At 46.5% G+C, this 20,674-nt stretch overlaps 1 long non-coding RNA gene across 2 annotated transcripts; it reads left to right on the forward strand.

Moving 5' to 3' along the window:
• On the forward strand, nt 1-20,040 carry LOC119966329. Of its 2 annotated transcripts, none has more exons than XR_005460734.1 (3): nt 1-87; nt 8,086-8,312; nt 19,958-20,040. It is a non-coding gene; the product is annotated as an uncharacterized LOC119966329 (long non-coding RNA). The 2 variants fall into 2 exon arrangements; XR_005460733.1 differs by having other exon boundaries at nt 8,086-8,831; nt 19,958-20,035.
• The last annotated feature ends 634 nt before the right edge of the window (nt 20,041-20,674 follow it).

The following is a 20,674-nucleotide window of genomic DNA, read 5'->3' on the forward strand; positions in this document are numbered from 1 at the left end:
AGGAAGTGTGCGCACAAGACTTAACCAAATGGGATTCCTGAGAGAGAGGCCCCTAGGAGCTGAAGACCATCAATGGTGGGAGCAGTGGTAGGTGGGGCACAGGAGAAATGGAGGATTTGTGATGAGAATGTTATACGGCTAGAGGAGGGTACAGAGATAGGATTTTAATGTCAGGAATAACAATTTCAAATATACAGTTTTAGAGAATTAGGAGACAATGTAGGTCAGTGAGGACATTGACATTGGGTGAATAAGATTTGTTGCAGGATAGGATTACTGTGAGAATGGTCATGATAATCAGATTAAACGATCATGAAGTTACATGGCCTTCGAAGATGAGACGGTTCACATACAGGGCACACAAATCTGAAGCTTCCTGAATAACATATAGAGGCTAAGATGAGACAAAAAGAGACAGATGGTGATAAGGTTCACAATGGAGAACTATGCCAAATGTAAATGGTACAGATGAAAGCTAAAAATAAGGAAGAAGCAGTCTGAGAATAGATTAGCAGTAAATATAAAACAAAACCCCAAAACCTCTCAAAATATTAATTGTTAAAGGATAATCAAAAGGTGGGATCGAGTTGGGACTAAAAGATTTCTTGAGAAGACTATTGATTATTTGGCATCAGTCTTCATGTGAGAAGGGAATGTTTCCAGTCTAGCAGTAAAAGTGGCACCAACAATTAATGATGGTTAGAAAATAAAGAGGCACCTAAAAGCTTGACAGTCCTCAAAATAGAACAGTTACCCAGGCTGGACAGGATGCACACCAGGTTATTGAGTTGGGTGGGAATTGCTGAGGTTGATTACAAACTTCCAATCCTCCTCCAATATCAAGGTGATGCCAGAGAACTCAAGAATTGTAACACACCCTCTTTAAAAATGAATGGACACCCACAGACCAAATAGCCAACACTGGTGGTGGGAAATATTTGAGAGACAATAAAACCTGGGACAAAATTAATAATAATAACTTATCGTCACAAGTAGGCTTCAATGAAATCACTGTGAAAAGCCCCTAGTCGCCGCATTCTGGCGCCTGTTCGGGGAGGCTGGTACTGGAATTGAACCCGCGCTGCTGCCTTGTTTTGTATTACAAGCCAGCTATTTAACCCAGTGTACTTGGCGTTTCTGAAATTATGGGTTAAAAAATGAAAGGCAGTATAGATCTGCTGAAGACAAATCATGTTTGAGTAACTTGATTTGAGTTTTTTGATGAGGTATCACAGAGTGTAGATGAGAGTCATGCAGTTGATATTCTTCATTCAAAAGGTACTTGATAAAGTACTAAATTACAAATCCATCAACAAATAAAAGCCTTCGAGATTAAAGGCTTATTCGCAGTGCGAATACAAATATTAATTGTGAAAAGTGATCTGGAGGGAAGTAGGCAGTCTTTTCCAGGAGACAATGTTTTTTGGTATATATTAATGAACAGCGTACACTGACATAATTTCAAAGTTTACAAAGATACAAAACTCAGAAATATCAGAAATAATGAAGACATTGGTAGGCTGTTGAAATGGGAAGCACGAGGCAAATTAAAATTTATGCAGTGAGGTGGTACGTTTTGTCAGGATGCATGGAAGAAGCAACATAAAATCCTTCCGGATGCCCTTATATAAACACATAATAAAAAGATGGTCAAAAGTTGAGGCCAATTAGATAGGGTGGCAAAATCTTGGAGGGGGTACAGAGGAAATGCATCAGAATAGTACCAAGGCTGAGGGACTTCTGTTACGTGGAGACCAGAAAAGGTGGAGCTGTTCCCTTTAGAAAAGGTTAAGAGGATATTTTATATAGATGTGTGCAAAATTTTGAATGGTTTCGATAAGAGTAAATTAAAAATGTTTCTGGTGGCAGAAGTGTCAGTAATGCAGAACACGGATTAACATGAGTGGCATTAGAACCAGAGGAAACAGAGGAATTTATTTTAAACATGCACAATGATCTAAAATGCACTGTCTGGAAGTATAGTGGCCATTGGTTCAATAGTAACAGTTTCAAATAAATTGGGTAAACACTTGAAGGGAAAGATTTATAGGCATAGATGGTCAATCGATCGCAGATAAGAAGGGCGGGGGGGGGGGCAGTGGATCGGACCGCAGGGGCGGGCGGTTGGTCGGATTGCAGGGGGTCATTCGCATCGCAGGGGCGGGAGGTCGTTCGCATCGCGGGGGCGGGCGGTCGGTCGCATCGCGGGGGCGGGCGGTCGGTCGCATCGCAGGGGCGGGCGGGTCGGTCAGATCACAGGGGCGGGCGGTGGGATCACAGGGGCGGCGGTGGGATCACAGGGGCGGGCGGGTGGGATCACAGGGGCGGGCGGTGGGATCACAGGGGCGGGCGGTGGGATCACAGGGCGGGCGGTGGGATCACAGGGGCGGGCGGTGGGATCACAGGGGGGGCGGGCGGTGGGATCACAGGGGCGGGCGGTGGGATCACAGGGGCGGGCGGTGGGATCACAGGGGCGGGCGGGGGGATCACAGGGGCGGGCGGTGGGATCACAGGGGCGGGCGGTGGGATCACAGGGGCGGGGCGGTGGGGATCACAGGGGCGGGCGGTGGGATCACAGGGGCGGGCGGGTGGGATCACAGGGGCGGGCGGTGGGATCACAGGGGCGGGCGGTGGGATCACAGGGGCGGGCGGTGGGATCACAGGGGCGGGCGGTGGATCACAGGGGCGGGCGGTGGATCACAGGGGCGGGCGGTGGGATCACAGGGGCGGGCGGTGGGATCACAGGGGCGGGCGGTGGGATCACAGGGGCGGGGGCGGCTGGGATCACAGGGCGGGCGGTGGATCACAGGGGCGGGCGGTGGGATCACAGGGGCGGGCGGTGGGATCACAAGGGGCGGGCGGTGGGATCACAGGGGCGGGCGGTGGGATCACAGGGGCGGGCGGTGGGATCACAGGGGCGGGCGGTGGGATCACAGGGGCGGGCGGTGGGATCACAGGGGCGGGCGGTGGGATCACAGGGGCGGGCGGTGGGATCACAGGGGCGGGCGGTGGATCACAGGGCGGGCGGTGGGATCACAGGGGCGGGCGGTGGGATCACAGGGCGGGCGGTGGGATCACAGGGGCGGGCGTGGGGATCACAGGGGCGGGCGGTGGGATCACAGGGGCGGGCGGTGGGATCACAGGGGCGGGCGGTGGGATCACAGGGGCGGGGGGGTGGGATCACAGGGGCGGGCGGTGGGATCACAGGGGCGGGCGGTGGGATCACAGGGGCGGGCGGTGGGATCGCAGGGCGGGCGGTGGGATCACAGGGGCGGGGCGGTGGGATCACAGGGGCGGGCGGTGGGATCACAGGGGGGGGGCGGTGGGATCACAGGGGCGGGCGGTGGATCACAGGGGCGGGCGGTGGGATCACAGGGGCGGGGCGGTGGGATCACAGGGGCGGGGCGGTGGGATCACAGGGGGGGGGGGGGGGGGGATCACAGGGGCGGGCGGTGGGATCACAGGGGCGGGGCGGTGGGATCACAGGGGCGGGCGGTGGGATCACAGGGGCGGGGGTGGGATCACAGGGGGGGGGGCGGTGGGATCACAGGGGCGGGCGGTGGATACAGGGCGGGCCGGTGGGATCACAGGGGCGGGCGGTGGGGATCACAGGGGCGGGCGGTGGGATCACAGGGGCGGGCGGTGGGATCACAGGGGCGGGCGGTGGGATCAAAGGGGCGGGCGGTGGGATCACAGGGGCGGCGGTGGGATCACCGGGCGGGCGGTGGGATCACCGGGGCGGGCGGTGGGATCACCGGGGCGGGCGGTGGGATCACCGGGGCGGGCGGTGGGATCACCGGGGCGGGCGGTGGGATCACAGGGGCGGGCGGTGGATCACAGGGGCGGGCGGTGGATCACAGGGGCGGGCGGTGGATCACAGGGGCGGGCGGTGGATCACAGGGGCGGGCGGTGGATCACAGGGGCGGGGGGTGGATCACAGGGGCGGGCGGTGGATCACAGGGGCGGGCGGTGGATCACAGGGGCGGGCGGTGGATCACAGGGGCGGGCGGTGGATCACAGGGGCGGGCGGTGGATCAAGGGGGGGGGGGGTGGATCACAGGGGCGGGCGGTGGATCACAGGGCGGGCGGTGGATCACAGGGGCGGGCGTGTGGATCACAGGGCGCGGGCGGTGGACACAGGGGCGGGCGGTGGATCACAGGGGCGGGCGGTGGATCACAGGGGCGGGCGGTGGATCACAGGGGCGGGCGGTGGATCACAGGGGGCGGGCGGTGGATCACAGGGCGGGCGGTGGATCACAGGGGCGGGCGGTGGATCACGGGGCGGGCGGTGGATCACTAGGGCGGGCGGTGGATCACAGGGTCGTGCGGTGGGATCACAGGGGCGGGCGGTGGATCACAGGGGCGGGCGGTGGATCACAGGGGCGGGCGGTGGATCACAGGGGCGGGCGGTGGATCACAGGGGCGGCGGTGGATACAGGGGGCGGGCGGTGGATCACGGGCGGGGCAGTGGATCACAGGGGAGGGCGATAAGGTCCAAAGTGTGGCTCCCAGCTCTGGATCACTGTCTGTGTGGACTTTGCCCATTCTCCCTGTTTGTGTGTGTTTTTTCACCCCCACAACTCAAAAGATGTGCAGGGTAGGTGGATCGACCATGCTAAATTGCCCATTAATTGGAAAAAAATTAATTGGGTATTCTAAATTTATAAAACAAAAAAGCGAATCCATCACCTTCCACTGCAAATTACTAGGGGTTGAACCAGACTATTTTCAACCTTGGTTTTAGGTATGACGCAATATATTTTCAACCCTAGCTGATTGCCATATAAAATAAGCAATAGCCATTCGCTGGTTAGCACTGTTTGCTTCACAGCGCCAGGGACCAGATTCCATTCCCCCTTGGGTCACTGTCTGTGCGGAGTCTGCACGTTTTCCCCACGTCTGCATAGGCTTTCTCCAAGTGCTCCGGTTTCCTCCCCCCAAGTCCCGAAAGATGTGCTATTATGTAATTTGCATATTCTGAATTCTCCCTCTACCGAACAGGCGCAGCAATGTGTCGATAAAGGACTTTTCACAGTAACTTCATGCGGTGTTAATTTAAGCCTACTTGTGACAATAAAGATTATTATTAATAATCAGAGTCAAGCTGCCTGTTTTAAATTTAAAACAATCCTTGGCAGTTAACTGATAGTCGTTATCAACTGGTGCTGTCCCCATGACAATACTTAGCACGCTCTGCTAATTCAATATGAAGGTATTGTTTTCCCTGATATTGGTCTTCTTGTAATTGTTCTGCTGAGATGAGTACAACTTCCAAAGCTTCGACAAAATGTATTTTTCAGCAATATTTATGATACTCCTTAAAACCTTGACCAACCTTTCCCATATTATCACCCTTCCTTCTTTGCAGCAGAAGACTGTGGAGGCCAAGTCACTGAGCGTCTTTAAAACAGAGGTAGATAGGTTCTTGATTTAAAGGGATCAGAGATTATGGGGAGAAGGCAGGAGAATGGGGATGAGAAGCATTGCCATGATTCAATGGTGGAGCAGACCAATGGGCCGAATGGCCTAATTTGCTTCCATGTCTTATGGCCTTATCACATTCTGCGGCTCTATGTCAAACGTTGCTTTGCAACAGTCCTCTGAGGAATATTATACTAAAGGTGCTATATAAATACAGATTGCCGCTGTCATCATCGGGATCTAGAAACGAATGGAATTTCTGAATTAAAACAAACAGGCCATTAACAATACACAACATATGCCTGAAATAGCAAGGGGAAAATATCAATGTCAGCCACCCAAAGTGGTAAATCATACTTATGATTTGAATGTTCTGCTCGAACATTTTGGCAGGATTACCATATTACTCACCGTGGAAAAAATTCTCCCACCTAACCTCAATTGTTTATTCAGGTACTGAAATGGAATTCCAGGTTTACAGGAAAAAACTAATGTTAAGAGCCTGGTTCAAATTGTGTAGGTCCAATTTGCTCCTTTATGCATTTTCAAATAATCAGATACAAAGTGAATGTTAAACTTTCTCCAATCAACTTACCATAGAATTACCACTGGAAAGGGATAAAAGCAAGTGGGAGGAAGAGTTGGGAGAGGATACGGAGGAGGGGCTCTGGTGTGAGGTGCTCCGGAGAGTGAATACCTCCACCTTGTGCATGAGGTTGGGGCTGATTCAGCTGAAGGTGGTGTACAGAGCACACCTCACGAGGGCGAGGATGTGCCGATTCTTTGAAGGAGTAGAAGATGTGTGTGAACATTGTGTGTGTGGGCTAATCACGTTCATATGTTTTGGTCCGTCCCAAAGCTGGAGGATTACTGGAAGGAGGGTTTTTAGGGTATTTCTAAAGTGGGTGCACGTGAAACTGGACCCGGGCCCCCTGGAGGCCATATTCGGGGTGTCGTCCGAAGGCCAGATCCTGTGGGATGGAGATCAACCTTCTCCACCCTGTGCCCTGGCGTGGCGGGGGGACCTGTTGGAATTCTTGACTCTTGAGAAGGTTAAGTTTGAACTGAGGGGAAGGATGGAGGGGGTTGTACAATTCATGGGCATTATTCATTATGCACTTTCAAGAACTGGATAACATCAAACATAGGTTGGGGGGGGGGTTGGATGTGAGAGTTTGGGGAGGGGGGCTGTGTGTATAATGGTAACTATGGGCGAGTCCTGGTTCCCTTTGTCATTTGTTTATGTGAACATGCGGGCTAATGTTTGGGGCTTGGTGGGAGGATGGGATCATGTTATTGATATGGGGATTGACATATTTGTTACGGATTATTGTTTATTGTTGGTAGGTGTAAATTTGGGAGAAAATGGAACAGGGAGAATAAAAATATTTTTTTTAATTTACCATAGAATTCTTTAGAGCACTACTCGTTTCTGTTTCTAAAGCTTACCTGCAATTCTTTTTTAAAAGTAGTACAACTTAATGAAAATGACATAATCCTGAAGAATCATTCCTTTAAATGAGAATTGATACCTCACAATTAAGGACCAATTCTGTATACTCCATCTTTCTGTGCTTCCTGATTAATCCGAAGCAATGTCCAACTCTCACCCATTCCTGTTCCACCATGAAGTGCGTGATGAAAATTGTGTTGCTTCTAAGCATTGCTCTCACACTTTTGAAAAGGATCCAAGAGAAAGCCCAACGGCTCCTGTTCGTGAAGGGAGGTTTGCTAGTTTTTTCGGAGTTAACTGAGAATTCCAACTGCCCATTGCCAGTTTTTTTTTGTATTTTCAAATTCGCAATTTATCGCACAAAGCTTTCCCATCTTTCCTTTGGCGCCACCCTCTTCCCTGATGAAATGGGAGGGGTGAATTGGTCCCATTCTTAATGGTGAGGTGTAGAGTGAGGCCCTTTCACAGGGTCAACTCCATTTCTTCATGTGCTCGGCTGAGTCTGATGCTGAGTCGGATTCAGTTAAAGTTTTTGCATTGGATGCACTTGACCAGGGCAAGAATGAACAGGTTCTTCCCTGTGGTTGTGGATAAGTATGAACCCTGAACACCTGTCCCAAGTTGATAAGCTTCTGGGCTTGCTTCTTTAACACGATATGATACTCCGTGTAGATTTGATTCCATGTCCACTGATGGCCATATTCAGGTTGTCTGATTCGCCGGTGATGCAGTGTGGGGTGAAGGCGGATGTGCTTGTCTTTGCCTCATTGATAGCCCGGAAGTGAATTTTGCTTGGGTGGAGGTCAACCATCCCGCCTAGTGCATCTGCTTAGCTGGGTGATCAAATATCATTTCTGCATTTGGAGAAGGTCAATTTCACCATCGGGGATCGGTGGAGGGATTATACCTAAGGTGGCAACCATTTATTCCCTTTGTAAAGAAGTTAGTTACTGTCAGCTCTTAGGGGGTTTAGGTTAATTTTGAATTTAAGTTAATTAGGTGTGTGTTTTTTGCCTCTTTTTTTCCTCTTTTGTGTTTTTCTGTTTGATTGTTTCAGGTTGTTTTGATTATGAAAAACTTCAAAATAAACATTTTTTTTTTAAAGTTGTCATTCAAATAGAGAAAGCAATTTCAAGTGAACATGTAATTGTACATTAAATGAAAATAATTTAATTCAACTATCTGATTCAACCTTTTTAGCATTGTCTGAGGTCTCCAAACTGCTCCAGACCTTTCACCTCCCACGATCTAAATGTCGGGTCCAAACCAGAAGATAGGAAATTGTGATTATTGCAAATAGTGGCTAGTGAGGACAGGTGAAGGAGCCTGATATGCTGCTTAAACTGCTTCCAAATTCTCAGGGAGAAGACCACCGCTACGTCAGGAGGAAATTCCAACAAAATAAAAAGGCAACAGTGCAGTATCTAGTGCACAAAGAGTAGGTGTAGTATGGAGCTCACTTCCATTTATCCCCATTTGGATCTAGGATCGCTAAACCACAACAATATTTTCTGACTATTGGCTCCTGTAATAAAACAGAAGATTGGGAACTGCTTGTCACTTTAGAGCAGAACGCCACAGAATAGGGAGTCCTACCACCCAAACAAAAGATGATATCAATTTGTTGACCTGGATTTTAAAAAAAGGATTTGGGAGAAAAACGGGAGACACTGAAAGCACGTTCATTTTAATAGCCTGAACCCTGCCGACCAAGGAACCGGGGGAGAAATTTGTCCCACCGTTGCAAATCTGCTTTAACTAACCAGACTGGTACATTTTATGAAGCGAGGCCCAGTTGTGAGTCACCAAGACCCCTCGATAGCAAAAGCTTGGCTTGGCAAGGCAAGGTGAAAAGGCAACAATTGGGCTCGCCACCGAGGGGGGTTAACTCTTGTCCAAGTTCAAAATGCACCCAGAGAAGGTGCAGAAAGTCGTCTTTGGAGAGTGCTGGATAGAGGTAGGTTTTCCACGTAAATGGATACCTGATGCTCCACCCCTTCCCAATTAATCTCTTTCCATTTAACATAAGAACATAAGAACTAGGAGCAGGAGTAGGCCATCTGGCCCCTCGAGCCTGCTCCACCATTCAATGAGATCATGGCTAATCTTTTGTGGACTCAGCTCCACTTTCCGGCCCGAACACCATAACCCTTAATCCCTTTATTCTTCAAAAAACTATCTTTATCTTAAAAAGAAGTTCCTCCTAAACTTAGTCCTAAATCTACTTCCCCCTATTTTGAGGCTATTCCCCCTAGTTCTGCTTTCACCCGCCAGTGGAAACAACCTGCCCGCATCTATCCTATCTATTCCCTTCATAATTTTATATGTTTCTATAAAATCCCCCCTCATCCTTCTAAATTCCAAAGAGTGCAGTCTCAGTCTCAGTCTACTCAACCTCTCCTCGTAATCCAACCCCTTCAGATCTGGGATTAACCTAGTGAATCTCCTCTGCACACCCTCCAGTGCCAGTACGTCCTTTCTCAAGTAAGGAGACCAAAACTGAACACTATACTCAGATGTGGCCTCACTAACACCTTATACAGTTGCAGCATAACCTCCCTTGTCTTAAACTCCATCCTTCTAGCAATGAAGGACAAAATTCCATTTGCCTTCTTAATCACCTGTTGCAACTGTAAACCAACTTTCTGTGACTCATGCACTAGCACACCCAGGTCTCTCCGCACAGCAGCATTCTTTAATATTTTACCATTTAAATAATAATCCCATTTGCTGTTATTCCTACCAAAATGGATAACCTCACATTTGTCAACATTGTATTCCATCTGCCAGACCCTGGCCCATTCACTTAACCTATCCAAATCCCTCTGCAGACTTCCAGTATCCTCTGCACTTTTTGCTTTACCACTCATTTCAGTGTCACCTGCAAACTTGGACACATTGCCCTTGGTGCCCAACTCCAAATCATCTATGTAAATTGTGAACAATTGTGGGCCCAACACTGATCCCTGAGGGACACCGCTAGCTACTGATTGCCAACCAGAGAAACACCCATTAATCCCCACTCTTTGCTTTCTATTAATTAACCAATCCTCTATCCATGCTACTACTTTACCCTTAATGCCATGCATCTTTATCTTATGCAGCAACCTTTTGTGTGGCACCTTGTCAAAGGCTTTCTGGAAATCCAGATATACTACATCCATTGGCTCCCCGTTATCTACCGCACTGGTAATGTCCCCAAAAAATTCCACCAAATTAGTTTGGCACGATCTGCCCTTTATGACCCCATGCTGCATCTGCCCAATGGGACAATTTCTATCCAGATGCCTCGCTATTTCTTCCTTGATGATAGATTCCAGCATCTTCCCTACTACTGAAGTTAAGCTCGCTGGCCTATAATTACCCGCTCTCTGCCTACCTCCTTTTTTAAACAGTGGTGTCATGTTTGCTAATTTCCAGTCCACCAGGACCACCCCAGAGTCTAGTGAATTTTGGTAAATTATCACTAGTGCATTTGCAATTTCCCTAGCCATCTCTTTCAGCACTCTGGGATGCATTCCATCAGGGCCAGGAGACTTGTCTACCTTTAGCCCCATTAGCTTGCCCATCACTACCTCCTTAGTGATAACAATCCTCTCAAGGTCCTCACCTGTCATAGCCTCATTTCTATCAGTCACTGGCATGTTATTTGTGTCTTCCACTGTGAAGACCGACCCAAAAAACCTGTTCAGTTCCTCAGCCATTTTCTCATCCTCCAAAGGACCAATAATTACCTTAGCCACTCTTTTTGTTTTATATATTTGTAGAAACTTTTACTATCTGTTTTTATATTCTGAGCAAGGTTACTCTCATAATCTATCTTACTCTTCTTTATAGCTTTTTTAGTAGCTTTCTGTTGCCCCTTAAAGATTTCCCAGTCCTCTAGTCTCCCACCAATCTTTGCCACTTTGTATGCTTTTTTCCTTCAATTTGATACTCTCCCTTATTTCCTTAGCTATCCACGGTCAATTTTCCCTCTTTCTACCGTCCTTCCTTTTTGTTGGTTTAAACTTTTGCTGAGCACCGAAAAATTGCTTGGAAGGTTCTCCACTGTTCCTCAACTGTTCCACCATAAAGTCTTTGCTCCCAATCTACCTTAGCTGGTTCTTATCTCATCCCATTGTAATCTCCTTTGGTTAAGCACAAAACACTAGTATTTGATTTTACCTTCTCACCCTCCATCTGTATTTTAAATTCCACCATATTGTGATCGCTCCTTCCGAGAGCATCCCTAACTATGAGATCATGAATCAATCCTGTCTCATTGCACAGGACAAGATCTTGGACCGCTTGTTCCCTCATAGGTTCCATTATATACTGTTCTAGGAAACTATCGCGGATACATTCTATAAACTCCTCCTCAAGGCTGCCTTGACCGACCTGGTTAAACCAATCGACATGTAGATTAAAATCCCCCATGATAACTGCTGTACCATTTCTACATGCATCAGTTATTTCTTTGTTTATTGCCTGCCCCACCACAATGTTACTATTTGGTGGCCTATAGACTACACCTATCAGTGACCTTTTTCGCCTTACTATTCCTGATTTCCACCCAAATGGATTCAACCTTATCCTCCATAGCACCGATGTCATCCCTTACTATTGCCCGGATGTCATCCTTAAATAAAAGAGGACCTCAGCACTATTGTGAGCCAGCTCTATTGCCAGAGCAAACAGGAGTGGGGGCAGTGGACAGGTCTGCCTCATTACCCTATTCAAATAATCAGAGTTTAGGACATTCGTACCAACACCGACAGTGAGGGGCCTTATACAACAGATAAATCCAAGAAATAAATTGGTGCCCAAACCAAACCTCCCAAGAATCTCAAATAAATACTTACACTCTAGCAAATATCTTTTAACATCAAGAGATGCTATCACCTCAGGTTCCGGCACTGAGGGGAGGAAAAGGACAACATTTAACAGGGTGACATATTGTCGGCCCTTCACAAAGCCCCCAGATCCTCAGTGATTATATTTGGGAGGCAAGGCTGCAGCCGAAGCCAGCATCTTGGCAGGTAGCTTGACGTTCAAAAGTGAAATAGGGTTTGTCCCTCTTAAGAAGCAGAGAGATAGAGGCCTAAGTGAGGGTAGAGGGCAGCGATCCCTGGGATAGGGAATCATTAAGGTAGAAGCTGCTCCGAGAACTTCTTATAGAATTCATTTGGAAAGCCACTTCAGATTGCATGAATCCAGTACACTTTACAATTTCGTCTGGGTATAACGGCGATTCCAACTCACTGCTCCTTTCCACCTCAAATGTTTGAATGGGAAGGTTGTGCAAAAAATTAGACCTAACCAACCCATCGGCAGGAGGCTCCGATCTATAAAGATTCAAAACCGCATTAACCCGAGATAGGGCTACTAGGTTACCTCTCCAATTGCGTATCAGAGATATCTCCCGGGACGCCGCCTGCCGTTTAAGCTGGTGAGCCAAAGGACGACTCGCCTTCTCCCCGTATTCATAAAATGTGCCCCTTGATCGTGGCAGCTGACTTAATACTTTTCTAATTGGCAATAGTTTGAACTGTGTTTGCAGTTTTTTCCTACTTGCCAGCAACTCCGGGGTAGGATTATTAATAATAATAATCTTATTAGTGTCACAAGTACCAGCCTCCCCGGACAGGCGACGGAATGTGGCGACTAGGGGCTTTTCACAGTAACTTCATTGAAGCCTACTCGTGACAATAAGCGATTTCATTTCATTTTCATTTCATTTCATTCAAGTAGGCTTACATTAATACTGCAATGAAGTTACTGTGAAAATCCCCTAGTCGCCACACTCCAGCGCCTGGTCAGGTACACTGAGGGAGAATTCAACCTGTCCAATTCACATAACAAGCAGGTCTTTGAGACTTGTGGGAGGAAACCAGAGCACCCGGAGGAAACCCACGCAGACACGAGGAGAACATGGATCAAGCGAGAACTGGTAGCCCACCTCAAGAATGGAGTCCACCAGCCTCTGCTGCTCCATCCTCGCTGTCCGAACCAAATGCACTCTGTAGGAGATCATTTCCCCCCTAAGGACCACCTGAAGGGCTTCCCACAACATGGAAGGTGAGATTGACTCAGTTTTGTTCAATATTATATAGTCCTCTATGGCAGTGGAAATATGCTCACAAAATGTTTTAACCACTAATGGTCTTGTGTCTAATCTCCATGGTGGATGTTGGGTGGGGCCAGACTCTAGCGGCAAATCAATAAGGTGTAGGACATGATCCAAAATAACAATTGCTGAGTACTCAGCCGGCACCGCTGATGGGAGAAGACGACTGTCTGGAACAAAAAATTCAATCTGCAAATATACTTGATAGACGTGGAAAAAAAACTCTTTATTGCTTGGGTGCAAGGAGTGCCAAGGAACTACCTCCTCCCCTCAATCTGCATCATGAAAGCTGACAAACTCCTGGCTATCCAGGATGGGGAAAGATTTAGGTTTGGAACGATCCATTCTAGAGTACGAGATACTATTCAGCTCCTCACTTAAAATAAGCAGATGCAAGGGCAGCACGGTGGCGCAGTGGTTAGCACTGCTGCCTATGGCACCGAGGACCCAGGTTCGATCCCGGCCCTGGGTCACTGTCTGTGTGGAGTTTGCACATTCTCCCCGTGTCTGCGTGGGTTTCACCCCCACAACCCAAAGATATGCAGGGAGGTGGATCGGCCACGCTAGATTGTCCCTTAATTGGAAAAAAAATAATTGGGTACCCTAAATTTAATTTTTTTTTAAATAAGCAGATGAGAGTCTAAATTGGGAAGGAAGGCCAGCAGGGTATTAATAAAATTTGTATAGTCCCATTTGGGGGCATAAATGTTAACCATGACAACCAGGGTGCTCACCAGATATCCACAGATCATTAACGTCATTGGTGCTGGCCAAAATCTTAAGAAACAGAAAACTGAACATTTTTATGAATTAAAATCGCCACATCCCTGGCCCTACCATCGAAACATGAGTGAAAGATCTGTCCCACCACCCACCCCTTGCACAGTCTATTTCGGTGCCTGACCTGCAAATGGGTCTATTTCAAAGACACCACATAAAAGTTTAAATCCTTAAGGTGAGCAAATGCCCATGATCTTTTCACTAGGCCATTCAAACTCCAAACGTTCAAGGTGACCAAACCATTTACAGGTCTCCCTCCACCCCTCAATAAAGAGTCAGCCATTTCCACCAAGGAAGATTAACCAAGGGATACTTAAAAGGTACAGCAACAGATCCACCCAAGATGGCAACCAACCAAGTCAAAAGACTGGGAAAAGAAAAATTTACAGACACCTATTTGCCACTCTCCCCAATACCATCGCCCTCGAATACAATCACACCCACATACAAATAGATTTGAGGCAAGCAAAAACTACTAACGCCTACATCTAACAAACCCAAACAAACAAGTACTCTAACTCATTATTTTAAAAAACTACTAGAATGAGATGCAGCGAACCCTTCTAAACTGCTCCTGTTAACTAACTCCTTAGTCAGCAGGGAGGTAGCCAACTGGAGAAAAAGAAAAATAGATATAAACAAAATACCAAAGCCCCATTTAGCTTGCACACCAAAGAAAGTTATATATTAACATAATAAACAGAACTCTATAATGTAAAACACCAATTCTGAATAAGAACTATAAGAACTCAACTCAGAGAGAACCAAAAACCCAATTATAACGTACCCAACTTGTGTCTTTTAACGAAAGAGTCCGCCTCTTCCAGCACATTGAAGAAATAGTCCTTTCCCTCAAAGGTTACTCTGAGTCGAGCTGGGTAGACAAAACCGAACCGGTCTCCACTCTAACGCAGGACGGCCTTGGCTCCATTGAACACTGCCCTCTTCTTTGCTGGCTCCGCACCCATGATGATAGAATTTGATGGAGTGGTCTGCCCAAGAAGTCGTGGTGTTCCTTTGCCCATCGCAAAACCCACTCCTTTTCCTTGAAGCTCTGGAAACTCGCTATCACCGCACTCGTGGGTCTTCAGGACCAGGCCTCGGCCGAAGTGTACGAAGGGCTAGGTCCAATTCAGACGGGGATGTGAATCCACCCTCACCCACCGTCTTGCTGAACATGTCCAAGAAGTACTTCATGGGCAATGGGCCCCCATCCCCTCCAGCAACCCCACAATCAAAATATTTTCCCTCTTGAACCTATTTTCTAGATCATTCCTCTTGGCTCTCAATTATCTATTTGTTTCGATCACTGAAGACAGTTCCGATCGCTGTGGCCCCATAAGACCATCTCCATATCTTTGATTGTGGCTCCCCGATCTTCTATGGTCGGATTAATTTTCCCCAGTGTCGTTCGAAAGGGGCCCATGGCCTCTTCAATTGATTTTTTGAAGTTTTCCGACATAATTTGTGGGTATTTTTCAAATTCTTTCACCAAAGTACTAGAAAGCACATTGGCCATTAGTGGAATGGACAGAGAAACAGAAACTGACTCGACCATTTTACTTGCCGATGAGTTGAGAGGCTTCAGACTCAGTCAACAGGTTTCTTCTCCTAGCATTCTATTCCCTGTTATTTTTGGGCATTTCAGTCATACAAGACCTTTATTACAAGAACTATGTGGGTTTCAGAGAATAAATAATCCATGGCACTAAGGGGGGCAAAAAGCACAGTACTCCAGCAGGAGCCATTTCTTAGCCAAATGACAGCTTTTAATGTACGTCTTAAAGGCCGTGAGGTTTCCCATCTCTTCTACCCTCCCAGGCAGTGGATTCCAGACTCACCACCCTCTGGATGAAAATACTTTTCCTCAAATCCGCCTAAACCTCCTGCCCCTCACCTCAAAATTATTTCCCCTCTGGGCAGCATGGTGGGGCACTGCTGCCTCCCGGCGCCGAGGTCCCATGTTCGATCCCGACTCTGGGTCACTGCCCGTGTGGAGTTTGCACATTCTCCCAGTGTTTGTGTGAGTTTTGTTGGCTTCTACACGCCCCCACAGCCCAAAGATGTGCAGGAAAGGTGGAGTGGCCACGCTAAATTGTCCCTTAATTGGATAAAATGAATTGGGTACTCTAAACTTGCATAAAATAAAAATTATTCCCCCTCGTTATTAATCTTTATTCTGCAGCTTTGAAAAACCATTTCAAAGCAGTATATATTTCCAACTGTCTATATGTGGAGTTTGCCTGCACAACATTTTTAACGATCTGTTACAAATTAAATGTAACAATATCAAAATTACCTCTGATCAGTATTTATTTAAATATTGTTGCATCACGGCCAGATAATTAGCACCCAAGACTGTCTTAAATCCATCTGCATTGATGCAAGTTTCAGAATTTATTTTGCAACTATGGAATACATACTCCATTACAGTAAACTGCAGATAATTTGACAGACTTATTGTTAGACTTTGAGACACCACAGGATGGTAGGACAAGCCAATTAGGCATACTTGTGCAGTAATGGCACTCTTCTGAAATCGGGGTTGAGGTAACTGTTGTTGGGAATTACACAAGACATGCACAATCAGAAACATCGAGTCATACAATACAGAAGAAGCCCTTTGACTCATCAAGTCGGTACTGACAAAATTACATTAATCCCAGCTTGAACATTATGACATTTCAAGTGCTCATCCACATAATTTTTAAAGATTGTGAGGTTTCCCGCCTCTACTACCCTCCCAGCCTGTGCATTCCAGACTCCCACCATCCTCTAGGTGAAAATAATTTTCCTCTAAACACCCCATAAACCTCCTGCCCCTCACCTTAAAAATCATTCTCCCTCAAAGAACAAAGAAAACAAAGAACAGTGCAATGTAGGAACAGGCGCTTCGCACTCCAAGCCTGCGCCAATCATGATACCTGTCTAAACCTTCTGCAGTTCCGGGATCTGTATCCCTCTATTTCCATCCTATTCATTTGTTCATCAAGGTGCCTCTTAAACATCGCTATCGCATCTGCTTCCAGCACCTGCCCGACAGCAAGTTCCAGGCAGGCACTCACTACCCTCTGCGTAAACAATTTGCCTCGCACGTCTCCTCTAAACTTTCCCCCTCACACTTCAAACCTATGTCCCGTAGTAAATGACTTTTCCAGCCAAGGCAAAAGCGTCTGGCTATCCACTCTGTTCATGCTACTCATCATTTTTTAAACCTCTATTAGGGTGCCCCTCAATCTCCATTGCTCCAGTGAAAACAATTTTAGTTTATCCAACCTCTCCTCTTATCCAATACCCTGCGGACCATGCAAGATCTCTTAATAATAATAATATTTATTAGTGTCACAAGTAGACTTACATTAACACTGCACTGAAGTTACTGTGAAAGTCCCCTAGTCGCCACATAGAGATCCCTCAGAGCTTCCTCGTGTCCTGCCATTCATTGAGTACTCCCTTGTCTTGTTACTCCTTCCAATGTGCATCACCATGCACTTTTCAGGGTTAAATTCCATCTGCCACTGATCTGCCCAACCGATCTAGATCTTGATATTAACCACCCTACCAACACGCTGTCTTCTATATCGTTCATATATATCACCAACAATAAGGGACCTAAGCGCTGATCCCACAAACAGCCTTCTACCACCACCCTCTGATTCCTACCACTAAGCCAATTCCGGATCAACTTGCCAAGTTATCCTGGGCCCCATGTGCTTTTACCTTCTTTTATCAGTCTCCAAGTTGAGCCTTGTCAAAGGCTTTGTTGCAATCCATATAAACTACATAAACTGCGCTACCCTCATCTACACACCCAATCAACTCCTCAAAAAATTGAATCAATTAGGCATGACCTTCCTCTGATAAAGCCATGCTGACTATCCCTGAACACATCTTGCCCCCTCCTAAGTGGAGATTAATTTTCTCCTTCAGAATTTTATCCAAGAGTTTCCCTGCGACTGATGTGAGACTCTCAGGTTTGTAATTCCCTGGTTTATTTCTACCACCCTTCTGAAAAGTGGAACCACATTAGCTGCCCTCCAATCCTCTAGCACCTCCCCTGTGGCCAGACAGGAATTAAAAATTTGGGTCAGAGTCCTCCCATAGCAGCCTGGGGCAACTCATCTTTTGATTTATCCACTTTTAGGTCCGCCAGCCTAGCCAAGGTCAACACCTCCACCCTATCCCCATATCCCAGTAACCCCACCCAACACTAAGGGCAATTTTGGACACTAAAGGCAATTTATCATGGCCAATCCACCTAACCTGCACATCTTTGGACTGTGGGAGGAAACCGGAGCACCCGGAGGAAACTCACGCAGACACAGGGAGAACGTGCAGACTCCACAGACAGTTACCCAACAGGGAATTGAACCTGGAACCCTGGTCAAGAGTCATTACATTGTGGGCGGCATGATGGCACAGTGGCTAGCACTGCCACCTCACAACGTCGAGGACCCGGGTTCGATCCTGGCCCCGGTCCACTGTCCTTGTGGAGTTTGAACATTCTCCCTGTGTCTGCGTGGGTCTCACCCCAAAACCCAAAAAGATATGCAGGGTAGATGGACTGACCACATTAAATTAACCATTAATTGGAAGAGAGAATTGGGTCCTCAAAATTTATTTTTTAAAAAGTCAACACATTGCCCAACGAAAAGATTAAACTTGATTTTCTCTTATATAGTTGAAAAATTTGTATTTCAGCTCCATTACAGATTTGTACTGTATCTATCACACTAGTAATTCCAAGTATATAGCACATAAACAGGCCATCTGGCCCAACTGGTCTACGCTTCACATGAGCCCATTCCCACCCCACTTCATCAAACCCCTTCTACTTCCTTCTACTCCTTTTTACTACCCGCTTCCCCTTAAAAATACCATGCTATTTGCCTCTGCTACTCTGTGGTCGCACGTTCCAATTCTAACCATTTTGGGGGTAAAGCAGTGTCTAATAAATCCCTACTGGGTTTATTGGTCACTACCTTATATTTACGACCTCTAGCTTCGGTCTCCCCACAAGTAAAAACATTCTTTATATGTTTACACTATTGAACTCTTCCAGTATCTTTAAGGTCACCTCTATCAGCCCTCTCTTTTCTAGAGAAAAACAAGGGTCGCAAGTCTGTTCAGCCAATCCTGCTAAGTTTATTTCCTCAGTTCTGGTATCTTATTTGAAATATTATCAATGCCTCTATATGCTTGTTAAAAATGAAGACTGAAACAGTGCACTCCAAGCATGATCTGACCAAGGTTTAGTCTCTGCTTTTCAATTCTATCCTTTAAAAATAAACCCTGGCATTAGTGTTTTTTTAAATTACCCGATTGACTGTGTCACTACATTTGGTTATAAGGGGCCGGCAGTTGTTGGCCAACATTAGGAATCTGCTGAATGTGGCGCCGTCACCCTCCTTGAGAGTCGATCCAGAGGTAATCATCTCCATGGACGTGACAAAAGCATCCAACCAGGTGGAGTGGTGGTGCTTTTTTGAGGTATTGAGGCGATTTGGCTTTGGACCCAAATTCATTTTTTGGATTAGGCTTTTGTTTAGGGCACCCACTGCGGGCATCAATGGACTGAGTTTGTGTTAATTTTGGTTATATAGTGGTACAAGACAGGGATGTCCACTTTCCCAGTCATGGTTTGCTTTGCTGTTTGAGCCTTTGGCCATTGCACTTAGGTCGTCAGTCAGGTGGAAGGGTATAGAGAAGGGAAGTTGTCACAGGAGGGGGAGGTTCTACTCGAGGTAGATGCTATTCATTAGCTTCTTTAAAGTGCTGGTTGTCGTTAGCCTATAAAAAGGGGGGGGCGGGTAAGCAGGTGGAAAGGATGAAGAGTAACTAGGGTGGAGAAGTTCTGGGGTATTCTGTTTTAGGTGGGGTTGTGTTGGGATATTTTTTATAAAAGTTGCATAATTGTGCTAGACTGTTCTGTGTGTGATAATTGAAATTCTTTTCTGAATAAAAATATTTTTAAAAACATTTGATTTTGTGAATCCATGCCCTTAGATCCTCTGCTCCTTCACCATATTTAGATTATAAACCAGCAGTATGTGGCCTCTTTATTCTTCATCCTCAAACGCACCACCTCAAATTTATCTGGATTGAAACTAACTTGCCAATTGCATGCCTAATTTGCAGTGCTGTGACCAGAGTAGCTACGCTTAACACTATTTTGCTTTCTGTTTTGGAGCCAGCTTGCCATCCAGCCAGCGATCTGTCCCATGATTCCACATGATCTGATCTTCAATACGGCACTGCACAATAGACTCATGACGAAGGCCTTTTGAAAATTCAAATATGTTCTATCTACTACATTGCCCTCATCTATATTTTCTGTACTTCTTTAAAGAATAAAGGTAGGTCAAGCAAGACCATCTCTTTCTAAATGTGTATTATTACATTCCCATTTCTGTATGTTTTTCTATTACATCTTTTGAGCAAAAACTCCATTATCTTTCCTGCTACTGACATTAAAGCTAATGGGCAGTGAAATTGCATTCCATGTTTGATGGTCCTTGCAAACAACTTCACTTACATGTGAACAGAACAATATTGCTTAGGTTTGTAATCTGCCTTTTTAGTAACGGATGGTGTCTGTAGTTCTGCTTCTCATCTTCACTGGCACTTGCAGGCCACTTGATGGTCGACAGACTTAGTGTATAAAATGACTGTATTGCAGCATTATTTCGGAGCTAAAATGTTGTAGCTTTCCAAGCTTTGTGAACCACTACAAGTAATCAAAATAATTTAGAAGAATGTATCGACAAGATGAAAGAAAAAAAAATCCCAAAGCCAATATTTCAACTTGGGGGCAGTATTTCAGGTGGGTCCTGACCTATTCAACAACTTTTACTCCCTGAGGCCCTGTCAGTTTACCACCCATAATTTGGGGTGGGAAATAGCTGTCCCAG

The sequence above is a fragment of the Scyliorhinus canicula genome, chromosome 5 (genome assembly GCF_902713615.1).
Source record: "Scyliorhinus canicula chromosome 5, sScyCan1.1, whole genome shotgun sequence".
Lineage (NCBI taxonomy): Eukaryota > Metazoa > Chordata > Chondrichthyes > Carcharhiniformes > Scyliorhinidae > Scyliorhinus > Scyliorhinus canicula.